This window comes from Festucalex cinctus, chromosome 16 (genome assembly GCF_051991245.1).
Source record: "Festucalex cinctus isolate MCC-2025b chromosome 16, RoL_Fcin_1.0, whole genome shotgun sequence".
In the NCBI taxonomy this organism is placed as follows: domain Eukaryota; kingdom Metazoa; phylum Chordata; class Actinopteri; order Syngnathiformes; family Syngnathidae; genus Festucalex; species Festucalex cinctus.
Window position 1 is genome coordinate 25,387,755 of NC_135426.1, and position 12,334 is coordinate 25,400,088.

General features: G+C 41.9%; 1 protein-coding gene across 5 annotated transcripts in view; it reads left to right on the top strand.

The window, feature by feature from the left end:
- Nucleotides 1-624: 624 nt before the first annotated feature.
- LOC144003042 (uncharacterized) overlaps nt 625-12,334 on the top strand; it is a 365,050-nt gene continuing 353,340 nt past the window's right edge. For 4 of the 5 annotated variants that reach the window (XM_077498802.1, XM_077498803.1, XM_077498805.1 and 1 more), the window contains exons 1-3: nt 625-872; nt 3,072-3,127; nt 8,916-8,996. The gene's annotated coding sequence lies outside the window, so the exon portion shown is untranslated. The remainder of the gene's footprint in view (nt 873-3,071; nt 3,128-8,915; nt 8,997-12,334) is intronic. The other variant, XM_077498804.1, reaches the window with a different exon arrangement.

The window sequence follows — 12,334 nt, forward strand, 5'->3', positions numbered from 1 at the left end:
TTTCACATTTCATTCAAGCCGGCCAACACATTTCAGCTCGCACAAAAGCACACCAGAGGTGCTAGTTAGAGGCAAGAAAAGACAGGTTTATTTTTATAGTGCCGTTGTGACATCAGGCAAGTGCCCAAGAGTGGCAGTAAAATTGCACTTCAAAAAAACAACAGCAACGCCAAGGCAGGCAAATGAACAGAGATTAAAAATATGTAAAAAGTCATACCGCAAGCCTCACTTTCAATTGCAGCATTTATTTTCTCATGATAGCTTGTTGACATGATCATTTGGGCTTAATTACTGACTTTTTTTGTTTTTGTTTTGTTTTTATTTTTCTTTTCTTTTAAAAGGTATGTGTGATGTCACGTACCTGGAAGGACGATTTCTATGAGCAGTTGCGTTCAGGAGATCATTCGATTGTAGGAAAATATGTACATTTCTGCTTGGTTTCACTCTAAGACATAACAATTCTAAATAGAAATATTTTAAAAATCCTCATGTTTAACGTTGATGTTATGCAAACACACAGCGCACGAATCTAAAGTTCATTTTAGGGGTTCAATGTTTTCAGTTTTCCGACGGTGAAGTTAGAAATTCCCACTCCGTGAAGGCACCACACGCGTTGATGAGCCCACCTGTTGTCGGAAGTCGGAACGAGCGACATGAACGTTCTGCGACGTGCCACAACTTGACAGGATACAAAACACCTTATTGCATTGATAAAAGACATTATTTTTCCAACAAGACATGACGAAAGAGGAGGAATTCAAGCTGGAGTAGTCGCCATTAGCCAAGTTGTGTCAAGTGGGACTGACTGACTGACTGACTGACTGACTGACGGCCAACAGCGTGAGCGCGCTTCAATCAAACAATCAAACAAGGTAAGCGAGCTTCATGACTCCTCAGAATGAGACGCAAATTAGCCTGAAATTCTAAATTCAATATTATGCGTGTAACTTTTCAAAACATACTTGATAAATTAAACCAGAACAAAACGATTCCAGGTATCACATTTCTGCGATAATTATGCAGAAAGTTCTTAAAAGCGGTGAAATGCCGATGCAACTTCTTCTTACTAATTCCAGTGGTTTGGCCATTTCAGCTGTATATCCCCAGTTTGGTATTCCCTACTTTATTTTGGCTTTTGAGAGATTGCTACACAAAGAAACAACAACATAGCCTATAATGTTAAAATTCATTTCAAAATTGAATGAGAGTATTTGGCAGAAAAACACGTATTAAAAACGAGAGATAGATCATTGTTTGAGTCTGATAACCAATAGTGGAAGCCGATATTCACTTGGAGTGAAAATGAAAAAAATAAAAATGCAAACTCTGTTAACTCTGTTGAAATGTATTTAAGCATATGTTTACTGTTCAACTTTTCAGGTTTGCAAGAATGTTGATTTTTTTTTTTTTTAAATCTTAAACAATATTATTAAACACATTATTTTAAAATTCTACCAAAAAGTTCAACAGCATGTGTTAACAAGTGAAATGAAAGTAAATAGCTCCATCAAATTCAACTCTTGCATCCGGTGGTAGCAAATCCAATTTTTATGTCAGAGGCATTTTTATTTGGGGGGGGGGCCACGTGTTGTCGGGTAAAACAGGCTCCTTAATGGTGGCGAGCGAAAATGTCCTCATGTTTCTCACTATAATGGGATGCGCCTCACACTGCACAATAGTTCCATTAAACGGCAGGTCAGGAGCAGGAAGTTGAACGCTTTGGCGAGAGATGGAATTTCAGCTGCCCGAGATTAAAAGATCGCAACAGCCACGGCCGGCGGAAGACTGGAAGTGGAAACGAATGAGAAGGGGGGTGAAAATGGTGGACGAGGAAGCAAGATGGAGGCGACGGGCGGCCAAAGTGTCAGTTCCACTGTAAATAAGATCTCCCAATAGGGTGCTTGGCTCTAGACTGCCTTTGTCTGGCCTTTAATGGCTTACAGGGCTGCGAGAGACAGATTAGAGCGCCACCAAATATCGGCTTTGTCTTCAGGCCCGATTTATCTCCCAGCGCAGGTCGCAACTTTCTTTTCCTGGGGGGACCGCGACTGTGTTGACGTTCCCCACTTCCTGTCGCCTGCAGTGATTGTGTATTTCCTCCAAAGATTTTACCTTTCAGCATTTAACAGCACTCATATTTAGCTTAACAAGGTTAGCGAGAAGTGTTAGCTTTGCTGTTGCCGTCTTACTGCCAGCTTTTTACTGTAGTTCGTAAAAGATAAAACTGACAAGACTTGCGACAGAGGGAAAGGGAAACAGATGAGCTAGTTAGCTAGCAGTAATGGTTAGTGGTTAGCAGGCTGCTAACTGTAACCAGGACTGGACTGTCCATCCCGGTGGGCTGGCCTCTTTTGAGGCTTTTCATGATTATTTTCCTAGCTTTTACCCGAAGAGACTGGCCCACAATTTAATTCATCAAATTTGAATATTGATAGCAAACTGAAACATGAGTGGCAGAACTACAGGAGTCAAAATGGGAGGCTGATTTTCTTGTGCCAGTCCAGCCCCGACTGTAACCACCATATCACTATAATTTACATCACAAAGACTTTCAATTATTCATAGCCTGTATTTAATGCCCGACAACATTTCATGTTTATTGTTGTAGTCCGTAATGTTCACTTGCTTTAGCTCTCTCATGTCACAGCTGATTTCAACCAATCTATCCAAGATTTCAACTGAAGTTGACTTTTTATACATGTTTGTTTGTTTTTTCCCCCCCGCCCTTTATCATGTAGGGAGCGAAAGCTAAAAATAAATACTAAAGGAAAGTACAGATGCGTGAAAAATGGACTTAAGTACAGCACTGGACAAGATGGACGTGACTTGCGTACTCTGTGTATAAGGTTCATTAATCAAAGTGCAGCCCGGAGGGAAACGTATTGCGCCACATCAATTTTCAAAGCACGGAAGGCTGAGGGAAATGATTCATATATTTCCATGAAGAAACAGGTTAAGCGGCGTCCGTTTCTATCGGACAACAAATCAATCAGGGGTTATGTGTGCTTGACTCATTTTACATTCATCCATTTTTTTTTGTTTGTTTTTTGTTTGTTGCTTGTCCTTGTTAGGGTCACGGGTGAGCTGGGGCCAAACCAAAGTACGCACGGGCTGAACATGCACAAAGGTAGGCCCTGCAACTCAACACTTTGAGGCAGAGTGCTAACTTGGGATGACCAATCGACCGATATTAAAAGCTGCAATCTTGAAACTTGTTTCATCATTGGGGAATTAAATACATTTTACATTCTCCGGGTTCGTCATTTACATATTGGCATTTAATATCGGGATGTTATTGATAATGAGCACGCATGTTTGAAGTCCTTCTTCATTAGAGCACGCGATCGGCCACGCTTTGATGCGGCTTGGCGCAACACGCAGCAACAAATCGGGCGGATAATGGCGCTCGCAGAAGGAGCGCGGAGTTCAGTCAACGTGTTTGTTTCATCCGAGCCGTAACAAGGGCCTCTTTTTGATGTATCACACCCTAAAGAAGCATTTGATGCACGCTAATGATTAATGGAGCGCGTATGGAACTGCGCCTTGTTGTTGTTGTTGTTGTTGTTGTTGTTGTTGTTGTTGCGAATCGAACCCGCGCATACACTAACAGGCCGGCTTCCAGAATGATCTTCACCGCAAGTTTTCACCTCAATTCGAAGGCTTCTGTTTATTTCGCTCTCTTAATTGTCCAAATATATGAAGAGCAAACATTTGTGAATGCGGTCGCGCCGTCAACAACGGGCACCTGCGTGTTTTTGATGACGGTATGCTAATGAAGCGCCGCACGAGCGGATGCGCCTCGCAAACGAGAGGAGAGGCCTAATTAATTTTCCGATTTGAGCTTTGATGTGTCTAATTGCTCTAAGCTTCCCGACTTCATTAGTCAGCGAGCGGTCTCGGCGGACGGAGGAGCCGCGTCCCTGCGGTTAGCGAGGGGAGCTTTACCTGTGTATTTTTAGGCCCTGCTATTTATTATTAGAAGCGCTGTGGATGCGTTTACATCTCGGACTAAATCTTAAACAAATAACAATGGATCTCCACGGAATATGCGCCGCCTTTCAAATGATTAGGCTCATGCTCTTTTTGTATATTTCATTTTTTCGTCATATGTATCTACAAAGCCACTTATATCCTGGCTATTTTATTGGGAATATGCAATTATTTATTTTTTTTGTCAAGGTCCTCTCCCCATATATATATATTTTTTTTGTCATGTTTCATGAAATAATGAGATGCAAAAGTGCACTGCACTTCTTAAGCCTTGCTCTTATCTAGACGCTCTATAAATAAATAAATAGGGCCAGATCGATTAATTGGCCGATCAATTAAATTGGAATATCTTTTTTTTTTTTTTTTACTGATTCATCTTCACATTACAAAATAAGACAAAGATCATAGTATTCAACCCCCCCAGGAAAAAACTAATCCGTTGTCCGTCCATCCATTTTCTGATTTTGCTTGCTCCTCACAAAGGTCGCGGGGTGGGGTGCTGGAGCCTATCCCAGCTGGCTATGGGCAGCAGGCAGGGTACACCCTGAACTGGTTGCCAGCCAATCGCAGCAATCCGTCGTAAACTAAACCAATCGAAAAGTAAAGTATACATTTTCTGCCCGTAACTTATTTATTCTTTTAAGGATCATAACCGAAGTTATTTCATTCATTAAATAATTGTTTTTATTAATTGGCCAATTAATCGGTGATTGGAATGTTATTCTGCCAATGATCAGAATCAGCTTCAAAATAAATAAATAAATGTTGCAACAAAGCAAGGGCTATTCAACCAAATGCTACTTCTCCCCCGTTTATTTAATGTTGGGTGAAAACTGACAAGCAAAACATAATCACAAAGATCACTCTTGCGTGTGAGCTGCTGTCAGCCACGGCTCACATCCAGTCGCTCACAAGCAGACAAGCATTATCAGCTTGAAATTTCTTTGATTGTTTCAAATACAAATGCCAGCAACAAAGATCCAATTCTTGCTGATGCCACACTCATGTTTTGTCGAAGAATCCGTAATTTCATCCACATTCGCCAGTTAGAAAATGGGTCCAAGAAGCTTTCATTTGTCATTTTGTTCTGCTTTCAAATGCCAAGTGATGATTCACTACTTCACTTTGAGAATTCTAAAAGCTTTAATTTCCGTGTGACCTCAGACGGTGCAGTTGACCGAACAATACTGAAATGAATCACGTCGCGTCTTATCAATGTGCTCTTTGGCTTCACAATTCTGATAAGCCAACTTGATGCAAAAGTAGCAGGCTGCCACCTCGCTTACAGTCTTGTTTTCCACTCCAATTATTTGCACAAGAGTGAAACGTTACAGTGTGGCTCAAAATGGATTTTGTTTTTGTTTTAGGAAGTCTGGCAGAGGGGCCAGATTAGCATGAGATGTCAGGCAGCATGAAGTGAAATCTATATATGTGCAAGTATATCTTTGGAGCTGATAAGCAGACTGCGCAAACATCACATTGCCCAGGCGAGAACCTGCTCATCCATAACATTTGGAATTCCCATTGACGCTCAAAAGATGATGAGCTTACCACCGTTGTTTTAAGATGTATTTATATTCGCGTCTGCTCTATGGATTACAATTTGCCGTTAATAATCTCTTTCTCCTTTCGGGCGAAATCACACACCGCATTAATTCCTGTGTCCTAAGGCTTCAATTAAATTAACCACAGCAACATATTCTGTATGGGAGAAAAAAAAAAAAAGATGCTTAATTATGATGTTCCGCTTTGGGAAGTCCTTGAAAAGTTTCCTCAAGGATGCCATCCCGTGCATTTGTAATATACATTTTCCATGCTCAACAGCAGACAATAATTTAGATGCTGTTGAGCCGTTGTATATCACCTCTGTTGTAATGTTGAAGGAATTTATTGATTTCACCCTTGAATGGTGCTGAATATTCAGCTGTGTACAAGCGCTTTAATACAAATCAGGGTCCTTTCAACAAAGAAGCAATTTTGTAAAAATGCAAATGATGCAGGTGACCTTGCCAAGTGTGGAAATGAGTGCAAAAAGGTGCGCACAACTCGGGCGGCCGAAGCAAAAAAAAAAAAAAAAGATTCCCTGGAGGCAACCGGGACGTCTTTATTCTTCCTACCAAACTCACAAGACTGTCGGAGGATAGACCGGAGGGGGGGAGTTTAAAATTGTTCCAGAGCATGAATGATCGTGAGCGCTTTAGTATTGACATATTTTAATGCAGCTGCGTCGCTCCCAGTCGAAACGGTACCATCTGCATAGACGAGGCAGTATGCTGCTTAAGAAAAAAAACACGAGTCAATAAAAATGTGCTTGTGAATAATGGATGAGGGTGTGAAAGAAAAGGAAGAGGTGATGTATGAGTGGGTGTGTTTGTGTATGGCGAGCGCTTCATGCGACAGGGACGAGCGGCTGTTGCCATGAACATGCAGACATTCGGAACAAAGATCCGTCTTATCCACTTGGCCTTGGTCTGGAATCTTCAGCTGCAATCAGCCAACTCTGTTTTGTTTGTTTTCGGCCAGTATGGCGAGCCAGATGCACAGTGGCAAAAGTTGAACAGGTTTGCACAAACACAACAAAAGTTGCAAAACCAGCATGGGGTGTGCATTTCTTCAGCATAAGTTAGTTGATGCACATCTGTATCTTAATCAGAAGATTCACAAACAGAACATTTGAAAGTAGAACAATTTGATGAAGTTTGATTTGAACTTTTAAATCAAAGCCGATTTTCTGATTTCAAAATGAGTGATCAAATAAAGTCCCACATTATCTTTCTGAGTCATCGTCCTAGTTTTAGACTAGGTGCCATTCATTTATCCTAAAAAAAAAAGAAGAAATTAGAGTGTCCATGTATACAGTATATGATAAGAAACGCATATGAAATTGATGCGTAGGAGTGGCGGCATGAACCTCATTTAATTGCTCTGGGGAGGAGAAAAATGAAGGCAGAAAGTCTGGAATAAATTGATCGGAAAAAGGTGCATCACGGCGGAGTGGTGTACCTTACAAACTGGCAATCCAGCTCATCTCTTTGGAGCGTGTGCTTCAAGTGAATCCTGACCTTGTGACGAGTGAATGAGTACGAAATTGGCTGTCAATTAGACTTTACTGAGAGAAATTGCTATCAATTCATCAAACTATTTTTGCTGCAATACAGCCGTACTTGCATGGCTTCAACAACATGTAAAGCAAGGAGCAGGCTTGCAAATGATTTGATGGTTTTGAACGTCGCGTCGCACAAATGACGGCTATTATAGCACCGGCACGGAATAAACGAGGGGTGTGGGTGGAGAAGCGGACGGAAGGGGAGGGGCGGAGGGGCGGATCGCTTCAAGGGACTTCAGCCCCGAGCGAGGAGCTTTCATCAGCTGGAGCTTCTCGGACGGCAGCCGGTCATGCAGCGTTCGTATCCACAGCGCCTGCATGCGCAATTTGGAAGATGATGAGAAACAAATTGCCACCATTGTTGCTTATTGGTCATCTGGCCCATTGAAAAAGTACTAAAGGAGAAGAAGATAGGAGCAGATGGCCGTTTCTGCGTCCTCCATGTCCATATTCAACACCTCATCCTCCAAATCTTTGGCTCATCTAACATCTGGCTTTCCTGACAACGAGCTTTTCATTGTCACATTCACCTCCGCACGAGCCGCCGTAACCACTGTGATTTTGCATCCTAACCGATCGGCACGATCCAAACCCTGAGAAAAGACCAAATCCTTTGAGACAAGGTTGCAAAAATGAGAAAGCCACTTTGGCAGTTTCACGGCTGACAAGCAAGCCCTTCCTTCATTCAATTGAAATGAAATGTATAGCAAATGAATCAGCTTGTTTGCTTTCTGTATAACTTGGGACTTGCAGACGACTCACTGTCATTTCTAGTTCCATTGGAAATGTGACCAGAACAATGACATCTTTGTCAACGCAACGCACTGCATATTCTCCTTGCTGACCTGCTTCTTGTCATGTCCTTTGGGAAAAACAAATATTAACTGCCAAAATGGGGCTTTTGTTTGTTTTAATGTGCTTTTTATAGAAATATCAAGCTATGAACAGTGTCGAGTACAATTTGCCATGACTTGTGTAAAGCTGTTATTTGGAGTTTAATAGAATAGAGTTGGACAGAAGCAAGAATACATTTCAAAGCTTTTATTCTGCATTTGAGGGCATAAAAATCATGATGAACTCTTAAATCTAGCTGGACTATAGAGGGAGATGTGATATCGTCAGGCCAGTATTCACTACTGGTGCTCAAAATTGACCTGAAAAAATAACTTTTGGTCGGCTTTATTGCTTGACCATTTGCTTCCGTCTACAGTTTCAACTTTTTTTTTTTTTTTTTTTTACGGCTCGCCTCCACCTCGGTGTAGGATCAAAGTGGTCGTCATCAAAGTTTCCACTCGCAATGTAGTGGCATAAGGATGGTTAAAACGGGTCAAACACAGCCACTAGTTTCTTTACGACAGCTCCTATCAGTTCATTCGTTTGGAGAGAATGGAAAAAGTTGCCACAATAACAGTGATCAAATTTGCGTGCCAGTGCCATTAAACATCCTCGTCCCATCTGCCAAGCGAGGTGACATTCTCAAAATGACCAGCTGTTATCGGTGCACTCCACTCCTCAATGCTTTTTTTTTTTTTAATAAGAAAACTAAATTCAGCCACCCCACCCACCCTTCTCCTCCTTGTCTGCGGCATGTTCTGCACATAATAAAAATGACGTCCATTTGAAAATGTTTTCTATCCTTTTGCCTATTGATTGTTTGTTTGGTAGCGGAATTGTGGACTGCACGGTTATCTGCTCATCAAACAAAAATGTACATATGTGCTCAACATTACTAAGCTTGAAAAGTCGTTTGTAAGACCTGCAATGTGATGCTTGAATATTGGCAAAAATGGATGCTTGATGAGCACTTTTTTTGGAACAGATGCGGCAAATGACTAAAAGTGGTGGACAACAAAGTGAGGCCCTTTCATCCCGATCCGTCACAACGGCCAAGAGAGTCTTGGTAGGTCAACTTTTAACTTGTTAACATTTGTCTTGTTTTTTGGCAACCTGCTCCGACTTTGTGTTCAAAATAACCTCAACCGCGTCGAACGCTAATTGCACCTTTTGCACGGTCACGCTTATGGCAACGAGACTAATATCAAACGGGCCGACTGGCAGAATCGGGACGCGACTGGCAGCAGAATGAATCAAATTGCGGGAAAGCCTTCCAGTGTCGAGGCTCGCTAATTAACAATGTCCATCAGCGGGGTTGCTGCTGTCGGCCACTGATGACAGTGCCGCTCTGCCTGCCTTTAATTCCATTCCAATGGCAAGTTCAAATGTAATTTGAATTAGAGGCGAAACGTATACGCTATCACATTTGCAGGAATGATTGGATGACATTTTACACGCACTTACGCTATGCCAGGCTTTAATTACTTCCAGGGATACGGAGAAAAAAAAAAAAAAAAAAAAAAAAAAAAGCAATAAGGCACAAACAAACGTGAGTAAATCCCCTTTCCATTTTACATAATAGCTCTCTCCAAAACTTGCCCTCCAGCTTAAAGTAAATCCAGGCTGATGAGAGTGCCCGTAAAAATAAAGACCACATTCGACTGCAGTGTTACAGGATTTCATTTGGGTATATTTGGCTTCTGGACAAATTGAGATCAAGCAATCTCACCTGGAAACTCAGAAGATAATAGCTTGATTGACCAAAGTTACTTATGTCACGGCGAGATTTGCACTTTACCCCCCCCAGCGTATGAAGTGGAACTCAGTGTCACCATAATTCAATTCTATGCTTTTATTAGTTTGATTCGTGCAGTTCCAGCAGCACTTATGGCGCTAAAAAGGAAGCAATCTGAGTGCGATATTTTCTCATTAGAGCCATTTCAAATCTCAGGCAAGTGTCCAATGGATCCTGGTTGCTCAAGTTTGAGTCTTAAAATGTTGTTGTTGTTGTTGTATTACTCAGTTAGAATACAGTTACTCCTTCCTTTAAACATCTTCCAATTGCTGTGTAATGCAAGTCATCAGATTGAGGTAAACAATTAAGGATCATGAAAATAACTGGCCAGCCCCAGCGAGGACAGAACGTATGAATGTGCACGAATCAAAACCATATTAGTATTTTCCTTCCTGAGAATACAATCAAAACCTGCAAATGCGCAGTGACTCGGACGCCGCCATGATTGAAGTGCAAATAATGAACCACGCTGCATTTGCGTGTCATGAAACATGCTTCAGAATTTGTCGGGCACAACTTGGTGGCTCAATCATAGACCAGCTGCGGTTATTTTTAAACTAGGGGGTATGTTTTATGACATTTAGTCGCCCAAAATGACTTTCTCCTACCATTATCGCCATTGTGCATCTGTCCACTTTTCTTTCCTCCCTCGGCTTTGAAGCGGCGTTTATTTTAATGCGATGCCTCTTTAAACGTTTAATATTGCATCTGTGTTCCTCCAGTCTGTTTGTGGTGCTGTTTTCCATTCTCATCCGAGCTCATATGCCATTAACGTGAAATTAATACATCTCGCTTGCCTTTCCCACTCACCCAGATGGTGACCAATGGCATTGTTCCTCCGAAAACATATTAAAACATGCAAGCACAAATGGAAGCTAGAAATGAACTTGGTGTAAATTACATTTCATATGTAGATTGCAGTTAATACAGTGACGTGTTTACATGGGGAATAAAAGGAGGGAGCCCAGAAGGGAGGAAATTGGAGAGTCGGGAGATGGAGGAAATGAAAGGAAAGATGACGGGCGATGATGCGTGAAACTGGACGGAGCCGAAGCTGTGTCGTTGATTGATATGAAAGCCACACTGGCGACTGGAACCTTGTTTTTGGGATAATCCAGATCTGCTTTGCGCTGTATGAAGTCACCTTTCAACAGCTCCACAAATGTGTGTGATGGCAAGTATTCCACGAAGGTGACGAGTGCACAGCTCGTGATCGGCTCGTACGCATCCTTGAGAATTGCAAACGGCGACACTTGAAAATGAGACAGTCCCCAAGGACACACTTGTCATTTCATTTCAAGAGTCGGTAAAAATGTTTCGTGTCTCGTAAATGAGTCGTGTCTTGTTAAGAAGTGTAAAAAATGAGACCACTCCATTTTTTTTTTTTTTTTTTTGAAGAAGAAGCTGATGACACTTCAGTTTATGGCATGTAGAAATGATTTATTTGATCATTTGCCGTTTTGATGAAGCAACAATAATTGCAGTAGGAGGTTGGAGCCTGCTGAATATGTTTATAATTACAGTGAATAAGGTTAAGACATTAGCTGAATGAAATACATGTCATTTTCATTTTGTCCTGTACTCTTCTAAGCCAGTAACGCGACAACCTCGTGTTTACAGTATATGTGCACAGTAAGACCGTGTCAAGTCGCAGCCCATTGATGTTTGCACTCCCTCCTCCTCCTCCTCCGGAGCATCTCGCGGCATCTGGACGTCCGCTTCAAAGGCGCCAGACAGCAGAGACGCATTCAAACACCCTGACCTGATGATGTGTTTATGCCAGAGCGCTGTACATGTGACGCGTGGCGACGTGACACGAGAAGGACACGGAAGCACACATCCAAGTGCGCATCCTCCGTGAGACGCACGCCGGGGTCAGGTGGGGAGTGCAGCAAACGGGCCAAACCACAAAGACGAGAGGAAGACAAGCGGAAAGTGTCCCCGAGGGACCCCGCTGACAGCTTGAAACTACTCGCGCGCACAAACTTTAGACATTCATACCAGACTGCTGTCATGGGCAATTTCGTGCACCTGTGGCCCGACGCACAGTCGACTTTGGAGTGAAAATCATTTTCCAAAAAACTTTTACAAGATGGGCTTCATCCTTTCAGTTCGGCTTTTATTTCGTTCTGTTGGTTGAATTTCTTTTTAGAGTGACTTTGCTCTTTTTTAAATTTTTGTGAATTAGTTTTAATATATCAAAGAAGTTATCTTATTATTGTGAAACACATTTGAGTTATAATCTTCATGTGACAACACCGCCCCACACCCAACCATAAAAACATTGCCATGGAGATGAGCTGCTATTTATGTAATTGTCCAAATGTGGAAGTTCATTGTTGCATGGTGGACTAGCGGGTAGCAAATCTGCCTCGGTTCTTCGGGAATCAAATCTCTACTCCGGCTTTCTTGTGTGGAGTTTGCGTGTCCTTGTCAGGCTTGTGTTAGTTCTGTAATCACATCTGGAATCACTTAGATAAGCAATCAAATAAATAGCTGAATGTGTATTTATTTGCATTGTCTATACATATAAATAAGATTGAATTTAGGCAAAAGCAAGCACTCACTCTTCCTGAATGCCAGAAAGGTGGCTTTGAAGGCCAAATCCC